Source organism: Diospyros lotus, chromosome 8 (genome assembly GCF_014633365.1).
Source record: "Diospyros lotus cultivar Yz01 chromosome 8, ASM1463336v1, whole genome shotgun sequence".
NCBI classification, from domain to species: Eukaryota; Viridiplantae; Streptophyta; class Magnoliopsida; order Ericales; family Ebenaceae; genus Diospyros; species Diospyros lotus.
Window position 1 is genome coordinate 15630377 of NC_068345.1, and position 27890 is coordinate 15658266.

Consider the following 27890-nt stretch of genomic DNA (forward strand, 5'->3'; position numbering starts at 1 on the left):
AAATTGTTTTGAGAAATGATTGATACTAGGCATTTTTCTATACTAGATAAGTCTAAGTACAATTTCTATCATATTTCCTATAATCTCTATTTCCTTTGTTTTCAGACAAGATACTTCACATAAATTGACATTAAAGCATACTCTATGTCTCACAATTAACTTGTGATAATTAGGTTGTGCTTAAGAACATCTACTAACACAACATTTTCTTGCACACATCAATAAATTCTATTCTCCCCCTTACTCAATGCATATATCACTATAACTCTCCCTTAATTTTAGAAATCAATACAAGTTTTCAACAAAATCATAAAGGCACACTTATAACTCAAAATCATCAAAACTTATAAACGTAGAGAGTTTAGGGAAAGAAATACACCACTAAGATTTTAATTAATAAAATCCTTGTTACACTTGGTTGGTAAAATGAGAGGTGATATTCTTCTTCACCTTTCTCTTCTCTTCATGCTTGATACATCCATACAAATTTCACTTTAAATTCCATTTAGATATCAAGCAATTTTGCAAAAAGAGATCATCCACAAGTTTTTGGTGCCTAAACCACTTTGGGTTCGCCAATATTAGCATAGAGCTCCTTTAGAAACCCAAATTTGTTTAAGCCTATGTGAATTATTTCTTTCAAAGCCTTTGTTACTAAAATGATACCAATAGCTAGGATGTGAAGTAAAGGATTTTTGTTTCCTTTTTATGAAGATTGTTTGCTTCTTATCCTTATGCACATTCCTCTTAAAATGAGAATTTTTAAGCATCAAAACATGCTTGGATCCTTGGGATTTAATATGAGAAATACTAGACAGCTTAGTTCCCTTAGGAATTCATTTCAAATTAGGACCATTAGATGATTTTCTTTTAAAAGGACAACAAAATGCAATGTGGCCTAATTTACAACAATAAAAATATTTAACATCATGAGAGGTGTGACAAGATGAGCTTTTGACATTAGCTCTTTGACTATGAAAGTTTTTGTAAGCACCCCTGCCCTGATATCCCAACCATCCGGACTACCCGAACGGGAGTGCCTACGGAAGGAAAAAGAATGAAACATAAGACAGAAACCACCCTAGCATGCATACATAAGAATGAAAACAACGGAAGTTAAGATATACACATGCATGCACTATGGATACTCCGCTAGCACAACAGTCACGTGATAAATAAATGAACACAGGCTCTTGTGCCGACATACACGAGACACGAGAAATGACCTGGCACAATAAAAAATAATAGAGTAAATCCTACTTAGACATCAGAGTTGACAGGGACTGACGGGAGTGCCTATACCTCATATCGACTCTGCTGCTAGATGCTATCTCCCTTGCCCTTGACCCACGCTGCCACTACCTGGAATGATAGAAAGCAAAGTGAGACGAGAGACTCAGCAAGTGTAAAGAAATGAAAGTTGCAGGCTAATCATATCCAACAACTCTCCCCAGAACAGCAACCCCCAAGCATACACAAGCTATGAGACACCCATCACAGCATAAAAGCGTAAATAAAAGCACGTATCAATCATTGGAGCCCACACAAGACACACGGCACCCAAGTCCTATACCAACCTATCGTTGCCCTGAAATGCAACATATATCTCCAACAAACATATGCGCGTCGTCCCGGGTCGATGCTCCTGTCACCCGTGTGCTCGCGTCGATCCTCCTAACACCCAAGTTGTAGAATAACCGAGCCGTAGGCTCCCTCGGAACAGTGAATTGTCGGTAACTATGCAATGCACATAAAAATGCAATGGCGTAGTGAGTATCAACGTGATATACTGGCTCTCATACATCCAAGCATTAGGCTATGCTCCGCCCACATAGTAAACCACACGCGATGCATATGCCCGTGCCAGATGCAATCTAACCATGCTAGAATGTTCGTGTCCAAGCATACTCAATAAATGAATATCCCAACATGCATCTCGTACCCATGTACATATCAAACCATGAACGATAAAACAATATATCGAATCATGCAGTAAGTCACATAATGGCAGAGCTAGTCAGTAGTGTCCGGCACTGGTAAACGGTCGGTGACTAGGAGTGTCCACCTAACGGTCTACTTTAAGGCCATACAATAATCTACTCCACGTCACCAAACAGCTGACCCTTGCCCCACTACTCGATAGCTTTAGCCGACCCATACCCAGAAAATCCATAAATAAACCCGTACCACTAAAAACCTAGTCCCCAAGTTGGGTTCAACATCATTCCCAAGAGGAGTGGGGGCAATACAAACCCCCGTAGGCACACAACAAATAAAATTCTAGAAGTCCCGGATTTAATTTAAATCATACCAAATGAATAATAACTCAATAAATAATGCTAGGCGCTGATTTGGAGTAAGAGAGGGGGTAAAATTCAAGAAACAACGGGGACTTACACGAAGATCATAGGATTTACAGAGGGGCTTTAGAGCTTGCCTTTACACGATTGTTTCTTGCCTTTCTTGCACTCCCACTGCGAAGTAAAACATTTCCTAGCAATTAATGAGATCATAGCTTACATTAAGCAAATTTAACTGTGTAATATAAATAATTTAGTCGTATCAAAATTCCTAAACATATAACGCTTCTAATACTTTTTACCCACGTAGGCACATCGCAAATAAAACCCCAACGAGTCCCATATTTAATTTAAATTAAATCACGCTAATAAAATTCTCGATTCATATAATTACTACGCAAAACTAAAACGAATTAAGGAAAGGCAAGGGGTTCACAAAATGGAAAGAGATCGCAAAGGTAGAGGGGAACTTGCCTCGTTTAAGCTAATTACATCCTTTTCACGCTTGAACGTCACTAAATTAATACACGCTGCAAATTAACATAAATGCTCAAAATTAACAAAATCGGACCCAAAATGAAATTTCAACTGTACAGAATGATTAATACATAATTCTTTACTTATCCGGCTAATTAAACCTTAATTAAACCTTGATTAATCTTGAATTTCGCCCCAAATTCTTCCATTTCTTCATCACGGTGTGCTGCTCTCCTTCTCCAATTTTTTTCTGATTTTTCTACTTCAAAAACGCCTGATTTGGGCTTAAAATGGTGCAAAAATGGGTGGCCAAAACACAGCCACACATGCTGCCACCGCCTTGGGCCGAAACGATGACGTTTCGGCCCTTCTCTGGACGAATAAAATGGTCATCGTTTCGGCCCTTCTCTGGACGAATAAAATGGTCAAAAGCCCCCAGCCTCGCGCGTGCCCCTACGAATCGAACACAAGACCGCCTCTCACCCCTCGCATGCGCCAACTGCCTGATCCAGCTGCCTCTTCATTATATATACTCACACCATTAAATTTAAAACGAAACTCGGCCATTTCTACAAATCACGTTCAACACCCACAACTTCCATTAATTACACACACGCCCTCCTTAATAATTTTCCTTACACCCGAACTTCCATAAATTGACACTTACACCCTACATCCAATTTTTCTCTTATTACATTTACACCCCAAATTTCCAGAAACTCACCCAAATCACTTTATTTTTATTCTTTCGTAATTCCATAAATGTTCCCAAATAGAATAATTAATTATCTAAATTTCCTATTTCCTCAAAACCACATAAATAAATACTTTCTATTAAATTCTTATATATTCAATAATGTCCTCAAACACCTGTTTTAATAATTATTATTTATTTTAAAATTTCAGAATATTACAATTTTGAACACCTTTGTCATGATCACAAGAATTTGAAATCTCCTTTCTTAAAATGAATTTCTCATTCAACGCACTATTTGAGGATTTCAATTCAAGTTCTTCCAAAACTTTTTCCTTTACAAATTCCTTATTGGAAGTAATCAAATATTCATTCTTAGATTTTAAAACTTCCAATTCATTTGACAATAAATCTAATTGCTTTTGAAGAGTTTTGTTCCTTAGGTAAAGTTTTTCAAAATTGACATATAATTCATTTAAAGCATTCAACAACTTTTTATTTGTAAAAGTATCATGATCATTATTTTTAGCATAAGAAGAATTAGACTCGTGATCATTTTCAATATCATTATTGTCATCAAAATTATAAGTAGAAGTAGAGGTTACCTCCTCTTCTTCTTGAACTATGAAGCACGAGATTGGATTTGAGCTTTCTTCCTCCTCTCGTTGTTGATGATTTAATTGATTTTTAACCTATAAATTTTCATCAACATGCTCACAACATTTATTAGTAAGATAAATTGAATCAAGAGTATTCAAAATATCTTTAGCATTAGTGCACTTAGAAATTTTTGCATGAACATTTTCATGCAAAGCTTGATGCAAAATTTTCTTGGCTTTGATATTTAAAACAAAACAATTTTTATCTTCACTCCAAATGGATTTTGGTTTTGAAACAAATCCTTTTTCTACAATATACCACAAATTAAAATCAATAGATTGCAAGAAAATACAAATTCTTTTTCTCCAAAAATCATAGTAAGAACCATCAAAGTACGATGCCACATTTGTAGGATATAACATTCCTTAAGAGCCATGGATCTCTCCTCAGGTTGTTAAACCTAGAAACAAGAGTTAGGCTCCAATACCAATTGATAGGTTTGAAATGTTTTGGCACACACCCAAGAGGGGGGCTGAATTGGGTAAATTAAAAAAAAAATTGAAATCCTTTTGATGAAAAATAAAAATTTAATGCAAGTGAGAATAATGAAATGCTAGCAATGATAAACAAACCAAATAACACAAGCATGAGAAGAACACAAAGAATTTATAGTGGTCCGGCTTGAGCCAAGCCTAATCCACTATCTTACCTTCTCACTAAAGATTTTGCAAATCAATCCACTATAATCTCCTAACACTTAGGATAACCCCTCTAACACCAAGTTAGGAAATACAATCTCTTGCTTCAAAGAGCAAGTCCTCTAGCACAACAAGTTAGGAAAATAAAAACGATACAAATGAAGGAAAGAAGCTAAGAGTTAACACTTTTAGTTACAAGTTCTCTCACGATAAAAACAAGGCTTAAGAATATATTAACAATAATAGAACGAAGCCATGGAAAGAAAAATATAACAATGAAAGCACAAACACTCTAAGCTCTAATAAAAAGAATCGTCATCTTTAGATCAACTCGTTCCCGTCCATTAGCCCTCTCTAGATCATCCATGACTTGTATTTATAAATATTCCAAGAGCCTTGAGAGAAATATAGTTGTTTGTGACCGTTGGAATTTGAAAAACTAACCATTTGAGGCTTTCTAAGAACAAATCTGTCGACAGATGAGGTGGATTAGTCAACAATTGCTAATTAAAATAAAGACTTAGTGGATAGATGCAATTTATCTATTCTATTAGTTGACAAAGTGGAAAGCTTAGTCAACAGATTGAGGCTAATGAAGCATCATACACTACAAAAAATCAACGTTTTAGCGATGGAAAATTCTGTCACTAAAATATCAAAATCTGTCGCTAAATTTTTTAGCAATAGATTTAGTGATGGGTACCTTTCCGTCGCTAAAAATGGCGTCGTTGAAATTTAGCGACGGGATTATCGATGGAATTTTTTTAGCGACGAAATCAGCGACGGGGGTTGTACTCGTCGCTAATCAGCGACGAGGTTGACTCTGTCGCTAAATTTTAATTTTTTTTATTTTTTAGCGACGTGGTTGAGCATGTCGCTAAATTTTACTTTTTTATTTAATTTTTTTTATTTTTTAGCGACGGGGTTGACCCCGTCACTAAATTTTAATTTTTTATTTAATTTTTTTATTTTTTAGCAACGAGATTAACCCTATCACTAAATTTTAATTTTTTATTTAATTTTAGTTTTTAGTGATAGGGTTGACCTCATCGCTAAATTTGAATTATTTATTTAATTTTTTTTATTTTTTAGCGACGGGATTGACCCCATCGCTAAATTTTAATTTTTTTTATTTAATATTTTTTACTTTTTAGCAGCGAGATTTTCGTCGCTAATTCTGTTGCTAAATTTAGTGATGGGTTTTTTGTTGCTAAATTAAAAAATATTTAAAAAAATTAGCGACAAAAATTACGTCGCTATCCGTCGTTAATTAGCGACGGAATAATTTCGTCACTAAATTCCATGGCTAAAAAACTATTTTTCTTGTAGTGATATAAATGCATACATAGAGTTAGTCAACAAAAATCAAACCTTAGTCAACAAAATGAGACTAGCAAAAAAGGATTTATACAAGATAACTTACTGTTAGTCAATTGAAGCTAGGCTTTCTGTTGACAGATGCAAGCCTTTAGTCGACAATTTGAAGGGTTAGTTGACGGAAGAAATAGAGATAATCGACAGATGCAATGAATTTAGTCGACAAATGAAGAAAAATTTCAATCCAATACATTATAACATATTTACATTTCTTTAGTTTAAGTAAATGTCCTCATTTTTTTTTAATTTATATTTTATCTTCTATTTATTTTAATACATAAATGTAAATAAGAAAGTTTCTCCCATTTGGATTCAATAAAAATATCTAAAAAATCAAAATCTATAACCGTAAGAAAATAAAATTTTTGTTTTAGTATAGACTCAGGATTTAGCAAATATACCACTCTCAAAATACATACTTTCTATTTATTGAAAAGTTTATTAAAAATTATTTTAACAACAATGAATATTAGCTATCAAAATACTAGGAGATAGTTTTTCAAAATGAAAACATTTTCTTATATGTCTCCTTATAATGTGCTAATCTTCTAGACTTAGAAATAACATTTCTTAGGCTCAACAACATGGTCTTTTGCCTTTGAAACACTTTGCATAGATCATTTGGTTTTCATTTTAACAAAGCACTTGAAATTGATTTTTGTTTTTAAATCATATACTTTCATTCAGAGTATAAAACCATTTGATAGTTTTTATCATCAAGACTAAACACAAGAGAAAAACATCAACAACCCCCATAGCATTGAGTAGGAGGTGACCCAAAATCACCTTGTATGCAGCCGAGGTGGCTTTTACCACCCAAAAGTTGGCTTATCATGTTATGCTCAAAGGATCGGAGCCTAGTGTGATTAGCAACTAGATTGAACTGGCCACTAGGATAGTTTCTTGGGTGAAATTGTATAAAGGAGGTGAGACATTTTTCAGTTGATTATGGGCAATCCGCATATGCTCAAAGCAATTCCAATAAATGAGATTAACTAAACTGCCAGTGTCTACCATAATTCTCCCAATGAGGTACTTTGCAATGATAGTTGAAATTATCATTTGGTTATCACGTGGAATGATTACATCTTCTTTGTTAGCAAGTGTGAACCTAATGGGCTCTTCATTATCTCTAACCTCTATTACTAAATTGACGTAGTAGGTCAGATTAACGTAAAGATGAGTTGTCACCAGCTAAGGTTTCGCCGCTAGAAATGACGTGTATAGCATGGTGTGTCGGTTCATTATCCAGAGGGGAATTCTATTTGTAGTTTCTCATTCCCTCTTGTTGCATTTAATTATGCCTCTCCTATCCTTCGAGTCTCTCTTTCTTTCTTTGTGGCTCCCCATCGTTTCCCTCTTTTTCCCGTACATATCTTTGTAAGTGTCCTTCTTAAATAAACTCAATTTGATTTTTTTAATTCCTGGCATTGATAAGTGGAATGGTCACAAGTTCTATGATATCGACAATACTCATCCTAATTCTTTCTTATAAGTCGATCCACCTTTTTTTGAAATCTGATGAGGCCTGATCCTTCTTGGTAGCCAATATGGTAGACTGAGGTTGGGTGAACCAGGTATACTGATTGAATTGGAGTCTAACATCATCTAGTCTCCAAGCTCACCGAATAAGGTCTTCTCTAGGCCCTCACTTGGGGGTGTAGCTGCGGATATGCAAGGACTTGCTCAGCCTTGCGTAGAGGGGGCTTTCCTGAGGGGTGACCTTTACCCAAGGATCTGAGGTGGCTGCTCTGGCATCCACGTGGCACGACCCCTTTCCTCCGATTCCTCAGTTTATTTTTTCTAATCCACTTTGTCCCTTTATTTTGCGGGGCATATATCAATTTTAAATAACAAGACTAATTTTATAGATAAGATTTAATTATATAAAATTAAACAAAAAGAAGTAATATTCAAATTTAAATTTTTATCAAAGATGCCCTCTCACACCTACTTAATGTGGTCATAAAATGTGCATTAACACTAAGTTGTAAATATAGAAATAAGCATTGATAAATCTTGTTTAAGTGCTCATGGTGTACCAAGCCCGGCTTAAGGGGTTGGGGGGCCCTAGGCGAATACTAATTTTGGGGCCTTCTAACATTTATTGTCATCTCAGGGCAGGGAAGAGAAGGGGCTAGTAGTGGCACCGGCAACCAACACTTGGCATCAGCAAGGGCAACGATGCAAGCTCTCTCGCTCTCGCACACGCGTGCACGGATGATGATGTCCCGTTGGCCATTTTTCTCTCGTGTGGTGGCCTCTCTCTTTCCTAGGCAAGGCAGTAAGGCCGACAACCTTTGCAAATTTTTTGGAGCCCCCTTTTTGAGGGTCGACTACTGGTCGATCACAAGAAATGACAAGATGGCGACTATGTCACAAGAAATGGCGAGATGGCAATGAAGAAGACTACGGGTGGCCTTCTTCTGGGCAACAAGGCCAACGGCCTCTGAAAAGTTTTTGTGGCCCTAGGCATAGATAGACCTTAGTGGCCTCCCCCTTGAGCTAGCCCCATGGTGTACCCAATCCTATTTACGCTAGTGGCAATAATAATCAATAAACATATTTATATTATAGATAAAACTTTAAAATTATGTTACCACGAGAGATGATGACAAGGAAATGAGTTTAAAAAAAATTAATTTAATGCAAAAAAAATCTATTTGAACAATTAATTTAACGCATGAGGATTTTGAAAAAATTAACACAAAAATCTTAAATACAAAAATAAATAATAAGAAATTTGTGCAAAAATAATCCAAATCACTCAACTTAGATAAAATTTTGCAAATTAATTTTTGCTAAGTAGTAGGAAACAATTGCGTGGAGCTTCCGTGCGTAGGATGCGGTGGCGATGAGGGCAGCCAGCTGAGACTATTAACTGAAAGACGGAAGGAACGTCTCTATAGTGCATGGCATGGAAGGGAAGGCTTTTCTTTCTGGCGCCATGTGCATGCAAATGCAAACAAACACCCCCACTCCCCTACAAGCCTACCAACTCTCTCTCTCTCTCTCTCTCTCTCTCTCTCTCTCTCTCTCTCTGGGAGAAAAATAAAAAGATAATTTTTATACATCATAAGTTTCAATATAATAAATTATTGTCTTTAAAGTATTATTTATTTTTGTTAGAATTATTGCAGGTTTAAAGATTTTCAAATGAATGAAAAATTGTATCACTTTAAAAACCTGTTCTGTTGGTAATCATTTGAATATATATGTATGTGTATATATATATAAATATATGTATATAAAACGGTAATATTCTAGCTAGAAAAATAGAACTTTGACTGGTAAATTACTAGAAGGCGTAACCAGACACATCGTTTCTCTGTTACGAAAATACATACCACTGCTACATCATGCATAGCATCACGATAACATTAATTGATGCCATTGTTTCTTATAAGATTTATATATATATATATATATTTGTATGTATGGTTTTACTTGGGGGAGAAGGGCACACTCTTCGAGCTATCTATAAATAAGAACACGCATGGCCCATGTCTCCATGTGTTCGAATAGGATCCTCTCATCGAGAGAGAGAGAGAGAGAGAGAGAGATGGCTAAGAAATTAGCAGTGGGTGATGAGGTTGAAGGCAACAGCAGCAACAGGAAGAGAGCTCCCAAAGGGCACTTCGTGGTGTACGTTGGGCGAGAAAAGAAGAGGTTCGTGGTTCCGACGTCGTATTTGGCCAACCCAGTGTTCCAGCAACTCCTGGACAAAGCTGCGGAAGAATACGGCTTTCACAGCCACGACATGATCCTTCTGCCCTGTGATGAGCCCGCCTTCCGAACCCTCCTTTCTCGAATATCAAATCAAATGCGTGCATATAAATGTTAATGAGTATTACCATGCATTTAGGTAGCTAGCAAGCCACTGGGTTTGCCATCCAACTGTTAAAAGCTATACCCATATATGCATATATATATATATATATTAGAAATTTTGTAAGTTTCAAGGATTGATTTTGAGTTTAAAATTGAGATTCGAACCCACCCGTTTAATAATAAGAAATTATAATAGTATAGTGAACCCGGCTCAGCTCAAGCTCTGATTTCTAGTTACTGCTAAACTAGACAGTTTCATAATGACGAGTTCCAAATTTAAAGTCCCTAAAACATTTGTGAGCTCTGATGGATGGTGCCATGCATGATATGTTCGCCACTGGCCATTCTTTTGGAAGTGGCAGGTGCATAGGTGGAGTTCAAGTAAGCTTTTATCTTTCTTTCTTCAACGAGATTGTAAAAGGGCATATAAGTTTAGGTAGTATTTGTTAAAATAAGTAATATAAGATTTTATTAAGATAAGTTATTTATAAAGTTTATCATAAATTATCTGAATGGGAGAAATGATAAATTTATCTTGAAAGTTTAAGATAAGAAATCATGTCACTTCTTTTAAAAAAATTTAACAAATATAATGAAAAATACTTTTGTGAGGAATATTTTCTATATCTTACTTTTTTTTATCTATATTTTGATTAACAAATGTTAATTTAGTAAATATTTAATTATCCATAATATATTATGAATTTAATTAAAATAAAATACCTTTAAATAAGCCACAAAAAAAGTCTACAACAAGCACTAACTAAACTTGTTCATATGTCCAAACAAATTGGGTAGCCTCGTACTCAAAAGCTTAACCCATCATTCTATTAATTAAGTTTAAAGAGTAATGTAAAAAATATTTATTTAATTAAATGAACAACTCTAAATCTAGCTAAGTTTGGGGTCTCCTAGGAACTATGAAGACCATCCTTTTCATAATGAGAATCCAACTCCTGGTGGGATAATGACGCATTCGGTTTATTCTTGGTTATGGAAGCATTATGATAAGTTGGGACTTACATCTAGCAAGTTAAATTCTTTCAGAACAATGAGTATGACACATACTACATGGTTTGCCACTTTGATGGCAAATAATTTGTCACTCTGGTTGCGTTTGAAACAACCATACATGATGTTATCATTGTTCATTGATGGGTCGAGTGCACCAAGGAATGATATTAATGTTTATTTGAGGCTAGTTGTGAATGAACTTAAACTATTATGGACAAAGGATGTTCCAACTTACGATGCAAGAACTAATGATGATATGTTTCAAATGGGAGCAAAATGATTTTCCTACACATACAAATTTTTTAGGTTGGAGTGCTATGGCTAGTTTTGCATGTTGAATATATAATATTAACACTACAAGAAAATTAGTGTTTAGCGATGGAATTTAGTGACGGAACTATTCCGTCACTAATTTTTTTAAATTTTTTTTTTAATTTGACGACGGAATACCCGTCATTAAATTTAGCGACGGAATCAATAACGGGTAAGTCGTCGCTACAAAAATAAAAGAAATTAAAAAAATAAAATAAAATTTAACGACAAGGCCAAATCCGTCAATAAAAATAAAAGAAACTAAAAAAAAATAAATTAAAATTAAAATTTAGTGACCTAAAAAATAAAAAAAATTAAAATTTAGCGACGGGGGATAAACCCGTAGCTAAAAAATAAAAAAAAATTAAATTTAGGGACGGGCATATACCCGTCGCTAAAAAATAAAATAAATTAAAAATTAAATTTAGCGACGGGGGATAAATCCATCTCTAAAAAAAAATTAAATTTAGCAACGGGGATATATCCGTCGCTAAACAATAAAACAAATTAAAAAAAATTAAATTTAACGATGGGGATATACCCGTTACTATAAAATAAAACAAATTAAAAAAATTTAAATTTAGCGACGGAGATATACCTGTCGCTAAAAAATAAAATAAATTAAAAAAAATCAAATAAAAAATTCAAATTTAGCGACGGAGTTGAACCCGTCGCTAAAAATAAAAGAAAATAAAAAAAATTCAAATTAAAATTAAAATTTAGCGACTGGTTAACTCCATCGCTAAAAAATAAAAAAAGTTAAAAATTTAATTAAAAACTTTACATTTAAACATAACATAATTCTTTAATGCTAATATAATAATTAATGAAGTTTTATTTGAATTAATAATTAAATAAAATTAAAATTAATATTCATTTCCCTTTACTAACATTAATATTAAAATTAATATCATTAAATAAGTTTGAGAAATTTTGTTATATAAATATAATTATGAAAATATATGAAAAAATACTATAAATATATTTTATATACATCAATAAACAAGAAGACTTCCAAATCGATAGCTCGTGCGTGAAATTTGATTATGAGAGGTTGGGGGTTCGAATCCAGTAAAGAGTCTGAGATAATAGCTGGGAGTAATATTCCAGCACTGTCATGTGGCGAGCAGATCTGTTAAAAAAGAACCAAAAATATAAATTTAAAATTAAAAAATAGCAACGAGAATGCATCCGTCGCAAAAAAAGAAAAATAATATAAATTTAAAATACAAAACTTTAGCGATGGGAATGCATCTGTTGCAAAACTTTGGTAGTTCAATTCGAAGGTGCAACACTTTTAATTATTGTTGAGATTAATATCCTAGCACTGCCACGCGACGCGCTCATAAGGGGAGCGTAGGACCTGGCACGCGTTCAATTTTAAGGCATCCATTGAATTTAGCGAATGAATTTGTCGCTAAAAAAAAAAAATAACAAACTTTAGCAATGGAATAAATATGTAGCAAGCAAAAAAATAAAATAAAATAAAAAACTTGTAATTTCAAAACATAATTTTTACACTTTACAAAATGTGTAAAAATTTGAATTTTTTTTTATAAAATATGAAATTCAAATTTTAATTTCACATTTTAGTAATTAAATTTATATTATTGACGCAATTTATTTAAATATACATTTTTAATTGTGATAACTAATATATTACGTTATTTTGATTATATTTATTTACTTGTGTTTATCTTTTTATTTTTTTACACATTAAAGTAAAGTGGTTGAATTAAATTAAAAATACATATATAAAAATAAATTTAACTTAAAAATATAAATAAATAAGTGTAATTAAAAAACAAAAAATTAAAATGACTGTACAAAAAAAAACGTAATAGTACATAAATTAAAATCTAAATGTGCCCTATATACACATACATTTTTTAAAGATATTGATCTTCATTATTGAGTAATATGTTATCCTTTAGCGAATACCCATTTTTTAAATGAATAATATGCAAATAAAATAAAAATAATAACCACGATATTTAGATGATACGTACGTTTCACTTATTTTAAATTTCATCATTAACTATATGATGTCATGCTATATAATTAAGCAATTTAGTAATGTTGTTAAAATTAATGTTTAACAAAATATTAATAAAAATTTAATGTGAAATTTATAAAATATTTAAATTAAATTTAAAATTTGTTTTGAAAATACAATATTTCTCAATTGAGATAATTAATATGAGAATTAAACTTCTTAGTGACAATATTTCTCAATTAATTGAAGGCTTACAAAATAAACATATAATAATGAATGCAACAATAGTAATTGAAAAATTGTGTCAATTTAAAGCATTAAAGATAAAATATAGGAACTCGTAAGTTAGAACACTTGAACACTTGTAATGAATGTTCTCTAACCCCATAATTAATTAATGCTGCAGCATCTAAGTATTTATAGTTGAGAGTTGAACTACTGAAGACAGTTGAGCTGCATTAAATGCATTTGGAATAAATAATTACTCTTTAATATTTTATTTCTATTATTTTTTTCCTTAGTTTTTTATCTTTTATACTTATTTTTTTAATTAATGTGAAGTCGTAAAATCAAATATTTATAAAAGAACTATATTAATTTTATTAGTTAAAAAAAATAAATAAATTTTTAAAAATTTATTTTCCACCGACTAACAATCACTCGGCACTAATTCTCCATCTGCGATGGGTGACTGTCCGTCGCAGATGATTGTTGATTTTAGTTTCCTCTCAAAATACTTATCATTTTTAGTTTACAAAATATATGTAATTTTTAATTTAAATTAATTAGTAAAATTATATTTATTTATAACATAAATATTATTAATCATTTAAAAAATAAAAAATACATTTTTATCTCTTCTTCTACAATTAATAATAAATTTACAAATTCTTAAAAAATATTGTATTTAGTTTTTGGTCATTATTCTTTAAATAATTTTAATTGATTTATTTTTATTAATGTTTTTCATTTTTCTTCTCTCTAGATTGTAAAAGATTTTTTTCTTCTTTAGTTTAATGTTGTAAAATTAAATAACTATAAATTAATTATATTTTAAATTATTTTAAAAATATATATTTACTTTTAAATTTATATATTAATTTAAAATAATTAATTAATATATATTTATTAATATATATAAATATATATTAATTTATTTAAAATAAATGGGGCGCAAACGCCTTGGGCAGAGGGAGCGCAACACTGTGTCCCCTATAGTCAGCAACGGGCACTGCCTACCCCCCACCCCCCTCCCTTTCCCTGCCAAGTGCCCCCATTCTCTCCCTCCTTCTCCCTTTAAAGCTTCCCCCCTCCCTCTTCCCCTTCCCCTTCGATCCTCTCATCTCTTCTTTGTGCCTTTACTCCTAATTTTGTTTCCTCTTATTTATCTCTTCTCCATTCCTCATTGTCTCACTCTCTCTAAAATCGTGATAGTGATTTTATTTTAGTGTGATTTACATTTGAAGCTCATCAACATTTGAAGGTATTTTTTATTTTTAGTTGTTAATTATTTGAAATTTAAATTACAATATTGAATGTTTGTTACATAATATGTACTATTTGATTAATTGTTAAGTTGTAAATAGTTGTTAATATTAATATTTCTGTTAATGTTATTAATATTAATATTTCTGTTACCTGTTTACATAATAGACACTAGGGTTGGCAATGGTTCGGTTTGGTTTCGATTTTTGCCAAAACCATAACCAAACCAAACTTAAATTACTAAAACCAAAATCAAACCATTACCCATTTGGTTTTAAAAATTTAAAACCATAACCAAACCATTCGGTTTCGGTTCAGTTTCGGTTTAACCATGGTTTTTTTAGTTTAATCTATATCAACAAACAAAGACAAATAGCATTCATAAATTTTTTTAATAATTTCACAACAAACAAAGATAAATTCTAATAAAGTTACCTTATTCTTGCATAAAGTTACAAAACTTATTGGATATAAAATCACATTTCCAAACCTACAATTGTTAAGATCAATAAATTAATATGTGCATAATTAAATTATAATTTAAGCTAAAAAAAATTAGCTACGAAAGTTAATACCTTCATCAACAACATTAATATATTCTTCATAAATTGATGCATATCCGTCTGAAATGAATGAGCCAACTCCATCTAACAAAATTATAAATATAAAAAATAAATTAATATGAAGAGAGATGAGGCAGAGAGCGAGAGGCAGCGAGGGTGAGAGAGATTGAGGGCGAGCGAGAGCAAGAGATGCAGAGAGCGAGGGCAATTAGCGAGCTCGCGCGGAGGAGCAAGAGAAATGAGGCAGAAAAGGTGAGAGAGATTGAGGGCCAGCGAGAGCAGGGGCCGAGCCCTAGCAAGAGAGATCCAGCAAGGGCGAGCGAGAGCAAGAGACATGCAGAGAGCAAGGGCGAGGGGGGGCGGACGAGTGAAAGGCAGCGAGGGTGAGAGAGAGTGAGAGTGAGGTTGAGAGAGGAAGGAGAAGAGAAGGGGAGAAGGGTTTGCAAGCAAGACAATTGGGCTGGGGTGGGCTGGGCTCAAGTGGGCGGGGTTGTATATAATATATATTATATATATATATATTCGGTTTGGTTCGGTTACCCACCATTCGGTTCGGTTTCGGTTTCGATTTTGATTTGGTTTTAGTGAAAACCATAACTAAACCATACCAATTGAAACAGTGTTCGGTTTTTTCCCGAACCAAACCATTACCCAGTCAAACGATTTTTAATCGCGTTGACCGATTTGGTTTCGGTTCGGTTCTCCACGATTTCGGTTGCAATTGCCATCCCTAATAGACACTATTTGATTAATTGTTAAGTTATAAATAGTTGTTAATGTTAGTATTTATATTAATGTTGTTAGCGTTAATATTTTTGTTAACTGTTAATGTTAATATTTATTATAATATTAATTAACTGTTATTTATTAATGTTAGTATTATTTATAACAAAAATAATACTAACAGATTTATATTTATAACTGAAATAATATTCTATTTACAACAGAAATAATAACAAATCTGTTAGTATTCTTTATAACAGAAATAATAAATCTGTTAGTATTATTTTTGTTATAATTTTAAATATTTCTTACTATTGTTTTTGTTATTATTTACAAATTATTATTATGTATTATGTGATTTAATTAAATAAATTAAATTTAAAATAATATATAATTAAAAATTTAGTGACTTTGTGGGAGAGGGGCGACTGTTAGGGGGAGGGTTTATTATATATTTTGTATTATTATTATTATATATTATGTGATTTAATTAAATAAATTAAATTTAAAATAATATATAATTACAAATTTAGTGACTGGGGGGGGGAGGGGTGACTGTTTGGGGGAGGGTTTATTATATATTTTGTATTATTATTATGTATTATGTGATTTAATTAAATAAATTAAATTTAAAATAATATATAATTAAAAATTTAGTGACTGTGTGGGGGAGGGGCGACTGTTAGCAGGGGAGGGTTTATTATATATTTTGTATAAATTATTATTATGTATTTTGTGATATAAATAAATAAATTAAATTTAAAATAATATATAGTTCAAAACTTAGTGACTTGGGGGAGGGGCGGCTGTTAGGGGGGTTAAATTAAAAATAAATGTTTAATATAAAAAATATTATATTCAATAATTAGTAAAATGATTAAAAATATGAGAAATCAATAAAAATAGGAGTTTTATTATAGGAAATTAAATAATTTGTAAGAGTTTTAATAGAGGAAAAATTAGAGTTTCTTCTCCTTGTGCCTTTTATACATTAGATTTTAGATTATAAGAAAGATGAGAAAAATAGGTAGATGATATTTTAAATAAAAAAAAATTGTAAATAAAAAAATATAAGAGTTTTTTGTAATTATTATTTTTAATATCAAAAATAATTATTCAATCTAAAAATAGATAAAAATTTTATAATGATTTTAAACAAATTTAAAAAAATTAAAATTTTTGAATAAAATTTCGTCTGGAATTTTTTTTGTTTCTAACTTAAAACATATATTTTTTTTATTTTTAATTTTTTTGTGAATGAAACTGTTTTTAATTTTATTTTTTTGACACAGAATGAATAATAAGAATAGGAGTTTTAATTTTTAATAATATATATATATATATATATTAGGTGATTTTGTTTAGTTTTTAAGTCGTTGAAAGTTTAATCAATATTATTTGGGCAAATTAGAATTAAAGAAAAATCAAAACATTAAACATTAGAATTAAAATGAAAACATTAAATGAGTGGATTCTTGAATGTTTTAATTTAAAATTTATGATGTGATTTAATTTGTAGCTCAAAAATGATTTAATTTGTGATGTGATCATTTAATTCAATGCTCTATCCACTAGCACGACAAGCACTAGAATCAAACATAATCCCACTATAATTGCAATTGCTTGCACAAAATTCATAAATTAATTTATATTTGACATTAGGTGTGGAGTTTCATTTATGTTTGGCATATTGATTGTGAAGGTTATGAGGTATCAAATTAATTTATCTCATACTCAACATTTTTAAATGCTAATGAATTGTGATGTCAAAAATTAATGGCAAAGTTTGAAGAGTTATATAATTTTCTTACATGTCTCATGTTTTGGGATATATAAGATATATGGGGTTTAATTAATGTTAAATTTAAATTAAAAATTTAATTTTAATTATTAAAAAATTATAATTAAATAATAAAATGGGGCCGGTTAGGGGTTCAAGTGGGCAAGTGTTTTAAAAATAAATTATTAATAAATTTTAAATAAAATTTTGATTTTATATTTAGTATTATTTACATTTTTTTATCTTATTAATATTAATAATATAGTTAAATAATTTTAGTAGGATTAAATAAAATTATTTTGTACAATTGGGGTTTTAAATGTATAATCTTAATAAAATTAGATAATAATATATAATTTAATTAAATTAATAATAATCACAATTAGGGTTTTAAATGTGGTATGATCGGGCCTTTGGTTCATGGGTTTGGTTAATTGTAAATTTAGAATAAAATTTAAATTTGTAAAATAATTTATATTAAATTTTTATTAAGTTATTAATATTACTATAAATTTGGTTGTTAAATAGTTTTTTTAGGGCCAAATCAATATTTTCTTAATTAATTTTGATATTTTGACTTTAATTTTAATTAAAATATTATTCAAAAAAAAACATTGTGTATTAGTTTTGTTCTTAAGAATATAGCCTAATTTTCTAACTTTATTTTTTTTTATTAAATCTCTTATTAGAAATTAAAATAATTTAATTTTTTAATTTTATTAATTATATATTATAAATTTAAAATATTAAATATATGTTTTTTAATTTTTTAATAATAATGGGTGGGTTTCAAGATTTAAGTAGGGTTTAACTTTAGGTTTAATGAAGACTAATCTTAACAAAATTATACAATAATACATAATTAAAATAAATAAAAACTTGTGATCTAGTCTAGTTTAATTGAAAAAATGATTACTTTAACGATAAATAATATGTTTAAATATAACAGTTGAATGTCCGATAATATAGTTGTTGAGTTAGTTATTTATTTAATACAATTTTAAAATTATAACTATAAATATAATGTTATTAATTATTTGGTTAAACTTTTGTTACTTGGTAAAAAATTTAAAGTACTGTACGTCTGAAAGTGCAATTATAAATTACATACTAAATGATGGTTTTGTGAATTTTCAAGATAGTTTTTTTCGTCATACATATTATTTAATTTAAAATAGAAATTCTGTCACATCGTAAGTGGATTGATAATAGGTGTAACCCAAGAAGAGACGGGATTACTAGAGAATTTTATGAGGGTGTCGATGAGTTCATTCAATTTGCGTCTACCCAAAAAAGTTTTATAAGATTAGAAGGAAAGTTAAAGTGTCCTTGTATGAAATGCGAGTGTCTAAGGTTTAAATCAGTCAATGAGGTGAAAATAGATATTTGTAAACATGGATTCATGAAAGGTTATTATTATTGGACACATCATGGTGAAGAAGTGTCAGTTGTGTCCCATTCGGTTGTTGAAAATGAATATTATAGAGAAGACAATTTTAGGGATCAGTTTAATTCCTATGAACAGATGGTAATGGATTCGGCTGGGCCATCAAATGCGCCATATGTAATGCAAGAGACTGGTACTGGAAATAGTTATCAGACTTACAATGTAGATGAAGCATCGAATGAAAATGCACAACCATTTTATGACATGTTATCTACTGCACAAGCTCCATTGTATCCAAACTGCGAAGTAGAAAGTGAACTTTCTACTGCAGTTAGGATGTTGAGTATAAAGTCTGATTACAACATTCTCGAAGGTGGATATAATGAAATCATGCAATTTATTTATTAAACAATGCCAACTGGTAATCGGGTGCCAACTGATTTTTATCATACCAAGAAATTGGTTTCGCAGCTTGGCCTCGGTTATCAGAAGATTGATTGTTGTTCAAATGGGTGTATGTTGTATTACAAGGATGACGAATCCGAGATGAGTTGTAAGTTTTGTGGTCATCCTCGTTTTAAACTTGTAAGAAGTGGGAAAGAAAAATTTAAACAAATTTCTTATAAAAAAGTGTGGTATTTGCCTCTCATATCAAGACTGCAGAGAATATATGCTTCTACGATTATAGCTGCGAGCATGAGATGGTATCATGAAAGTCGGAGGGAGCCTAGTGTCTTGTCTCACCCGTCTGACGGGGAAGCATGGAAACATTTTGATCAGAAATATCCTAACATTTCTGTCGATCCTAGAAATGTGAGGCTTGGTCTTTGTGCAGATGAATTCACTCCATATGGTAATTCGGGTCGGCCGTATTCTTGTTGGCCGGTTATTATGACGCTATATAATTTGCCTCCTGAATTATGTTTGAAAAGAGAGTTTCTTTTTCTGACTGCTATTATTTCAGGTTCATCAAATCCGAAAAACAAGATAGATGTGTTCTTACAGCCTTTAATTGGTGAACTAAAATTGTTGTGGTACGAAGGTGTTCTAACTTATGATATATCAACCAAAAATAATTTTTCATGAAGGTTGCTCTATTGTGGACCGTCAATGATTTTCCTGCCTATGGAATGTTATCTGGTTGGATGACATCAGGTAGATTAGTGTGTCCATATTGTATGGAGAAAACTAAAGCTTTCAACCTCAAGTATGGTGGAAAGATGTCATTTTTTGATTGTCACAGACAATTCTTACCTATGGATCACGTCTTCCGGAGAAATACAAGTGCATTTAGAAAAAACAGAGTCGATAATTTTTCTCTACCACCACGGTTAACTAGAGATACCGTTTTTCAGAGAGTCTGTAATTTTTTCTCTATCCTCCAGTTACAGGACTGTGCGATGCCTGGGTATGGTGTTGAGCACAATTGGACAAAACAAAGCATTTTCTAGGAATTTCCATATTGGAAAGATAATCTGATCCGACATAACTTAGATGTCATGCATATTGAGAAAAATGTTTTTGACAATCTTTTCAATACAGTTATGGATTTGAAAGGTAAAACTAAAGATAATACCAAGGTTAGAATGGACCTTAAAGAATATTGTAGGCGCAAAGAACTTGAACTAATAGACTGTGGCGGGGGCAAATATTGGAAACCTAAGGCCCAATACACGTTCACAAGGGAACAAAAGTTAAGTGTTTTTACGTGGATAAAAGAACTTAAGCTCTCTGATGGATATGCTTCCAGATTAGATAAGTGCGTTGATATGAGAAACACAAAGTTAGTTGGGTTGAAAAGTCATTGCCATGTTCTCATGGAGCGATTACTTCCAACAGCATTTGCAGCATTACTAGATCGAATTTGGAATCCGGTCACCGAGTTATGCCATTTTTTCAAAGATATTCGCTCAACAATATTGAGGATTGAACACCTAGATGTCATGGAACAAAATATACCCATAATTTTATGCAAATTAGAGAGTGTATTTCCTCCCGGATGGTTTAACCCAATAGAGCATCTCCCAGTGCACTTAGTTTACGAAGCAAAGGTGGGGGGACCAGTACAATACAGATGGATGTATCTGTTTGAAAGATACGTCTGGTATAATTTGAATCGTTAATTTTTAAAAATAATAAAATTCTTTTATATTGATGAGATTTTCGAATGATTTAGATTTTTCAACACTTTAAAGAAGAAGAACCGTAATAAAACTCGTGTAGAAGGATCCATATGTGAGGCATATTTAATTGAGGAGACATCCACATTTGGTTCATATTGTTTTGCACTAAATGTTCCATCAAGAAGAACGAGAGTCCCTTGAAATGACGATGGGGGAGATTCTTCATATCCACAAATTTTCGTGTTAAATTATCCAGACCGTGCTGTGGGAGCAATGAAAATCAGGTGGATGGATGGGAAAGAGTTTGAAGCCGCCAAATTATATGTCTTGTTGAATACTCTGGAGGTTGAACCTTATATCGAGTAAGAATTAAAATTTAAATGAATATATTTATAAGTTTATTTTTGGTTCATATTAAATGATTGATATATCATTTAAATTTTTCAGCATGTACACCAATCTATTATGTCAGCTATATTCAAATATCACAGACGCAGAAATAGACAAAGAAATCGAGAAACATTTTCCTAAGTGGTTCCATCATCAAGTATGTTACTTCATAATAGATTATTTTTTAATTAAACTTTAAAAATACATTTAAGTGATTCAAATATTTTCTCAGGTTAATTCGAATACTCAAGTTGTTACAGATCCATTAATTCAGAATATAGGATGAGAACCGACTCCAAACGTGCGGTATTGACCAATGTATTTTGTGAACGGATATAAATTTCATACCGTCGAATGGAGTACTAGTAGATCTACCAAATATTTTGGTGTTTGCGTGCCTAGGACAGGGGTTGGATCCTCAGAGACCTATTGTTACGGAGAAATTTTAGATATTATTGAATTGGAATATGCAGGCCTACCAATCAAAAGGGTAGTTATGTTCAAATGTGAATGGTACGATCCAAGTCCTAGGGGAACCAAAATCCACAAAAAGTATGGTATTATCGAGGTTCGATCATCAAGAAGGTATAAGAAATATGATGCTTTCATTTTTGCTCAACAAGTTGAACAAGTGTATTATGCATCGTACCCCAGCACTTACTGTGATAAACGTGATTGGATGGTTGTTATTAAAACAAATGCATGACCTACAATAACGACTCCTGAGGCTAATATGGAAGAACCTTTCTAGGAGGATGAAATACCAGAACTCCCACAAATTGATCAAAATGATGACCTTAGAGGTAGTTTACAAGATTTAGATGGGATAGTCGAGGAAATAGATGTTTTAAATATTATTCAGTAAGAAGAAGATGATGATGTTGCAGAGAAAGAATCTATATCAGAGGACGACGAAGAAGAGTTATGTCTGATGACATAGATAGTGATGAATTTGTAGAAGAAGATTGATATATTTATGAATACATGTGAATTTAAATATATATATATTATGATATAATATCGATCTTTTGTATTTTTTAATGTCTGTGACCTTGTACGTTTTATCGTGTTTGTTTGTTTCATGTAATTTCAAAAATAGATGTCAGGGCATTCATCTCCCGAACCAAGCAGGGGTAGGGGCAGTAAAGGTAGAGGAAGACGTCGATCTTATAGGGACACACCTTTCCCAGATTCTAGTAGGGTTGTTTCACAGTCTTCTCCTTCTGTCTCCACACATGCTGTTCCGTCTACTCCTTTATATCCTCAACCATCGCACTCACATGTTTTCGTTCCCATACCTCAGTTCCAACAACCATTCCCCTCTATGCGATATCATATGGGTTATACTACAGTCCTACCCACCTAAGACTGCACCACATTCCGTCCCCTATCCTAAGTCTACTTTTCATCCCATAGGAGGTTCATATCCATATTCATTTATGTCGACACCACATGCACATCCTCCGACATCTTTTCCTGCGCAGAATGTTGACCCGACTCCATCTAAGCCAATTAATATCGACCGAGCTGATCACCGAGTAGAGTTATCCTGTAATCAGAACTGTGATTAGTGAGTATCTTAATTATATTCTTTTTAATTAATTATTTGTGATTGTTTTACATATAAATGTAATTTCTTACATGATAAATATTGGTTTTACAGTTTTTTCCCCTAGGTTGGCCCACCAGGTGTATAGTCCAAGATTTGGAAGAGACGGTACATTGAAGCTTGGCTTCATTGGGATGACCTGCTTGAATTAACACAAAGGATGTGACTAAACGAATTTAACGTAAGTTTAATTGCAATTCTTAATTATAGAAAGTTTCAATTTAAAATTGTATACATATTTGTTCATTTTTAATTTCTTGTAGAAGGAGTTTAAGTGGCAACCCGATGAGAGTGATCGTATATGGATCACTTGGAATAAATCTGGTCAAAGAAGTTTTAGAAATAATTTGAACAAAATTAAAGGAGGTGCAGATAAAGGGGAATGGATGGATCCGATGGTGCGGCGAGCATTACAGGCCAAATGAGATGAAGATGAATACAAGAAGAGAGTAGAACAAAACAAAAAGAATTGCGCATCCGAGACTGGTGGGTCAATCCACACATGTGGATCCATTCATTTCACAAAGAGCCGAAGAAGGATGGTAATTAGTTTTTCTACTAATTAAATGTAAATTTTATAAATTTATATAATGGTTTATATTATTTTTTATTTATTTCATATATTTATCATGTAGGCAAGGGAATCGGACTGCGAGCCCAATGAATTTGAGATTTTTAGGAGAACCCACACTCGAAAGAATGATCAAGGACAAGAAGTGTGGGTTGATAATTGATCAAAGACCGTCGCGGTAATTGTATTTTGTACAATTTAATAAACATTACAATTTAATGATTTTTTTAATTAGTTGACAACGTCAATATTTTAATTTATATATGAGGCGTTTGAGAGATTAAGTGCAGAGGCATCTTCAGTATCAGTCGGTGGTAGTGAGTCGTCCTCTCCACCTACAATCGACGAACGCCAGATTTTTTATCAAGCAGTCTCTGGTAGGAACAAGAAGGGTCGTGTTAGGAACCGGCCAACCGTATAGCTTTGATTCTGCCTTCTTTGATCCGTAGAGTTGCAAGCGCAAACTCCTCCAAGTCGGTCCACACGATCGACCCTTTTCCACGACGCCTCGAGTAGTACTAGCAAACCCTAGGCGCCTCCAAGAGAGATTCGAATTTTTCCTCTTATTTTTCATCTTCTTAAATGGCCTTTTTATAGAGTAAAAACCCTAATTATGCCTTTGAAAAACCCTAAACGATTTAGGTCTGACCCATAATCATATTGGGCCGTATCTCTCTTTTAAATTATGGAACGGGCTCGACCTAAGTGTGTAACCCCTTAGGTCCACCATTGGGCTAGATGTAGGCTAACTGTATTGGGCTATATGAAGGCCCAACTCATTAGATTAATTAAACTTATGGACTTCTTAATTAGCACATCTTATGGGCTTCTTAATTAAACTCTTTAATTAATAGTTTTAGAATTAATCAAATTAATTCTAAAACCCTACATATCATGGTTAACGTCTAGCAACATGCCATGAATACCTAGCCAACGATGAAAAAACACGGACCTTTTCAATTGCAAATACCGTGCAGTAAAATCCTTTTATCAATCTATGTCCCGATTGAATTTAGGGTATGGTTTTATGACAAAACCCTAATCATTCAATAACTATGTATCCATTCCAGATTTATGACTTAATAGGTGAAATCAAAACACCTTTTGATTTCCACCTCACCTTGGAATACACTTAGGATTTCCTCAGTCATGAAATCATCGGAATACACAGGACATCTTCTCATCTTATCGATAAGTGATGAATTCTATTTCGACATTCACAAGCCTTCATATGTGATAAGGTTACGCCCAGTGATAGTTTGTTAATGACTCCATTGGAATCCAAAAAGAACCAAAGCGTAACCAGTCAAATATAAGACTACCATGATGTCTCAAGTCTAAGGACCAATCTGTATTATTGCAACACAGAAATTCCAATTCGACAATAAACAATTACCATTAGGAATTCTGTAGCAGGTCAGTTCAGTGTACTTATTCTTGTAATAAGCACTCACATATATGCACTAGTGTCCACACACCAATGTCTATGAAACAAGACATTCTCCTAATTGAGCATGCATCATATATGCTAGTCTATTCGAGTTATTAGTGTCCAATCCTAATAACTCTATGACTAGGAACATTTAAGATCAAGGCTTATAAGGAATATGTTTCATGATCGTCATCTCTATGCACGACCATATTCCATGAGTCTATTTGATCTATGGACTTTGTCAAGAATGGAAATAATAAAGACGACCATCAATGACAAATAAAACATAATGCCTTACAATAATAATTGATTGAAGATAAAGAGTCACAATGAAAAAAAAAAATGATCAATTACATGTAAATATAATTGGCTTGTGGGGCATAACTCTAACAGGTCGTGTCTACGATCTCGGCTCTCAAGGTAGGCAGTCCTTCCCGGTTGGATCTGATAACAGTTCTAGTTGGTCATATGGTTTGTCAACGGAATTAGAACAAGTGAGATTAAGGGTCACCCAGCTGAACGAGGAGTTACATTCTACTCAAACCAAGGTCGTTGAGGTGGAAAATTAGCTGCAATCCACCGAGTCTTGGATGAATGCGGAGGTGACAGAGGTGAGAAATGAGAATGTGCAACTGCGTCAGTGGCAGCAATAGATGATGGTGTGGCAAGAACAGATGATAGACATATGAAGGAGTTACAACAAACTGGCCCGTCTTATCAGCAACTTGGACCGTCGATTCAACTAGGACTGAGTAATCAGTTTTTTGATGATGAGGAACAAAATGATGATGATTGTAACTAAATATTTATGAATTAGTCAGTTTGATTTACAAATTCAGTTTTGTTATGAATTTTGATATGAATTTAGTTTGACTTAATATGAATTTTGATTTTTTAAAAATAATATATTTTTAATTTATAATAATTAATTAAAATAAATTGTTAATTATCATTAATTTTATTTATATATAAATTTTCTTTTAAATAAATATAAAAGATAAAAAAAATTCGAATAATAATTAAATATGAATTTTTTTATAAATATATTTTTATTTATTACAAATTATTAAAATTTTATTTTTAATTTATGTTAAAAATTTTATTTTTATTTTGCCTATTAAAATTATTAAAAAAATAATTAAAATTTTTTGTTTTTTTAACGTTTTAAAATTTTTTATTTATATAAATTATTAATAATTTTAATTTACGTTTAAATTTTAAATTTTAATAATTTATTTTTTTTTATTTTAAAAAATAATTAGATTAGCGACGGGAGCTACTCCCGTTGCTAATCAGCGACGGGCAACAATCCCGTCGCTGATCAATGACGGGCCCCAATCCCGTCGCTGAATCTGTCGCTAAACACACCCGTCGCTAAATTTTAGCGACGCCAACTTTAGCGATGGATCGTCCCCCGTCGCTAAAACTCTGATTTTTTATAGTGAACACTGGACCGTTCGGGTCCAATCTTGGCCCCCTCTCTCGGCCTGTCTCTAGGCCCAATCTTGGCCCTCTCTCAGGGCCCAATGTCGGCCCATCTCTTGATCCTACGCCAGCCTGCCGTAACATCATTGCGACCCCCACTGGGTATTCGCGTGACCGCCTCAGATCTCATCCTCATTAATGGCATATCTCATCCATATTAATGAGGGTCTTGTCGCCACCATGCTATTACCTGGGAATCTCCATCAACGCCGGATAGTCAGTCCCATTACCTGCAGACGCACGATGCATGCATGCAAGAAAATGTCTCCTCCTTCTATATCAGCCAGCTCTTTCCAGAGCCAAGGTATGTTCTGCCCTCTGACCTACTAATACACTGCCCCATTTCTTACTCTTACTCACTCGAGCGTCGAAGTGCTTGTAGGTGCCAGCCGCCCCCCGGATGGACCCGTCGCCGAAGCCTGCACCCTACCGTTGAGACCCCACCTCCAATCGCTCCTTTTTTGGTCAGGAAGGAACATTTGGCCCCCACCGTGGGGCTCGGTAAAACTTACCTACCCCATAATTTCACTAGAGCCTTTCAAGCCAACCTCATTGTTGTACCTTAATGCAAACCAGAAGCGCCCCTACCCAGGAACCAAATAACGTTGACCATCTCCCGTAAAATCCACCTGTCATAGAAGTCCTTCTCCTGACAGTCCAACAATTTCAGAACCAAGTTATTGAATTGACTCAAAACTAGTAGGGCGAACAACCTAACGAATGGATCGATTGTGACACAGAAGGTAGTGGTCACCAGCACTACCAGGCCACCCATACCCCTATTCCCCCACCTTCCACATCCTTATACTCCCACAGTCGTCCTTTTTCTAAGTTTATCATGGCCATTCCTTTACCCGACGGCTTTGGCTTTCCCAACACTTTGGAACCTTATGACGGCACCACCGACCCTCAGGACCATCTCACCATATTCAGTGCCGCCATGTTGCTAAGCGAAAGCTCGGACCCGATCATGTGCTGATCTTTTCCTAGCACCTTGAGGAAGTCAACCATGTTATGGTTCTCGTCTTTGACGCCAAACTCCA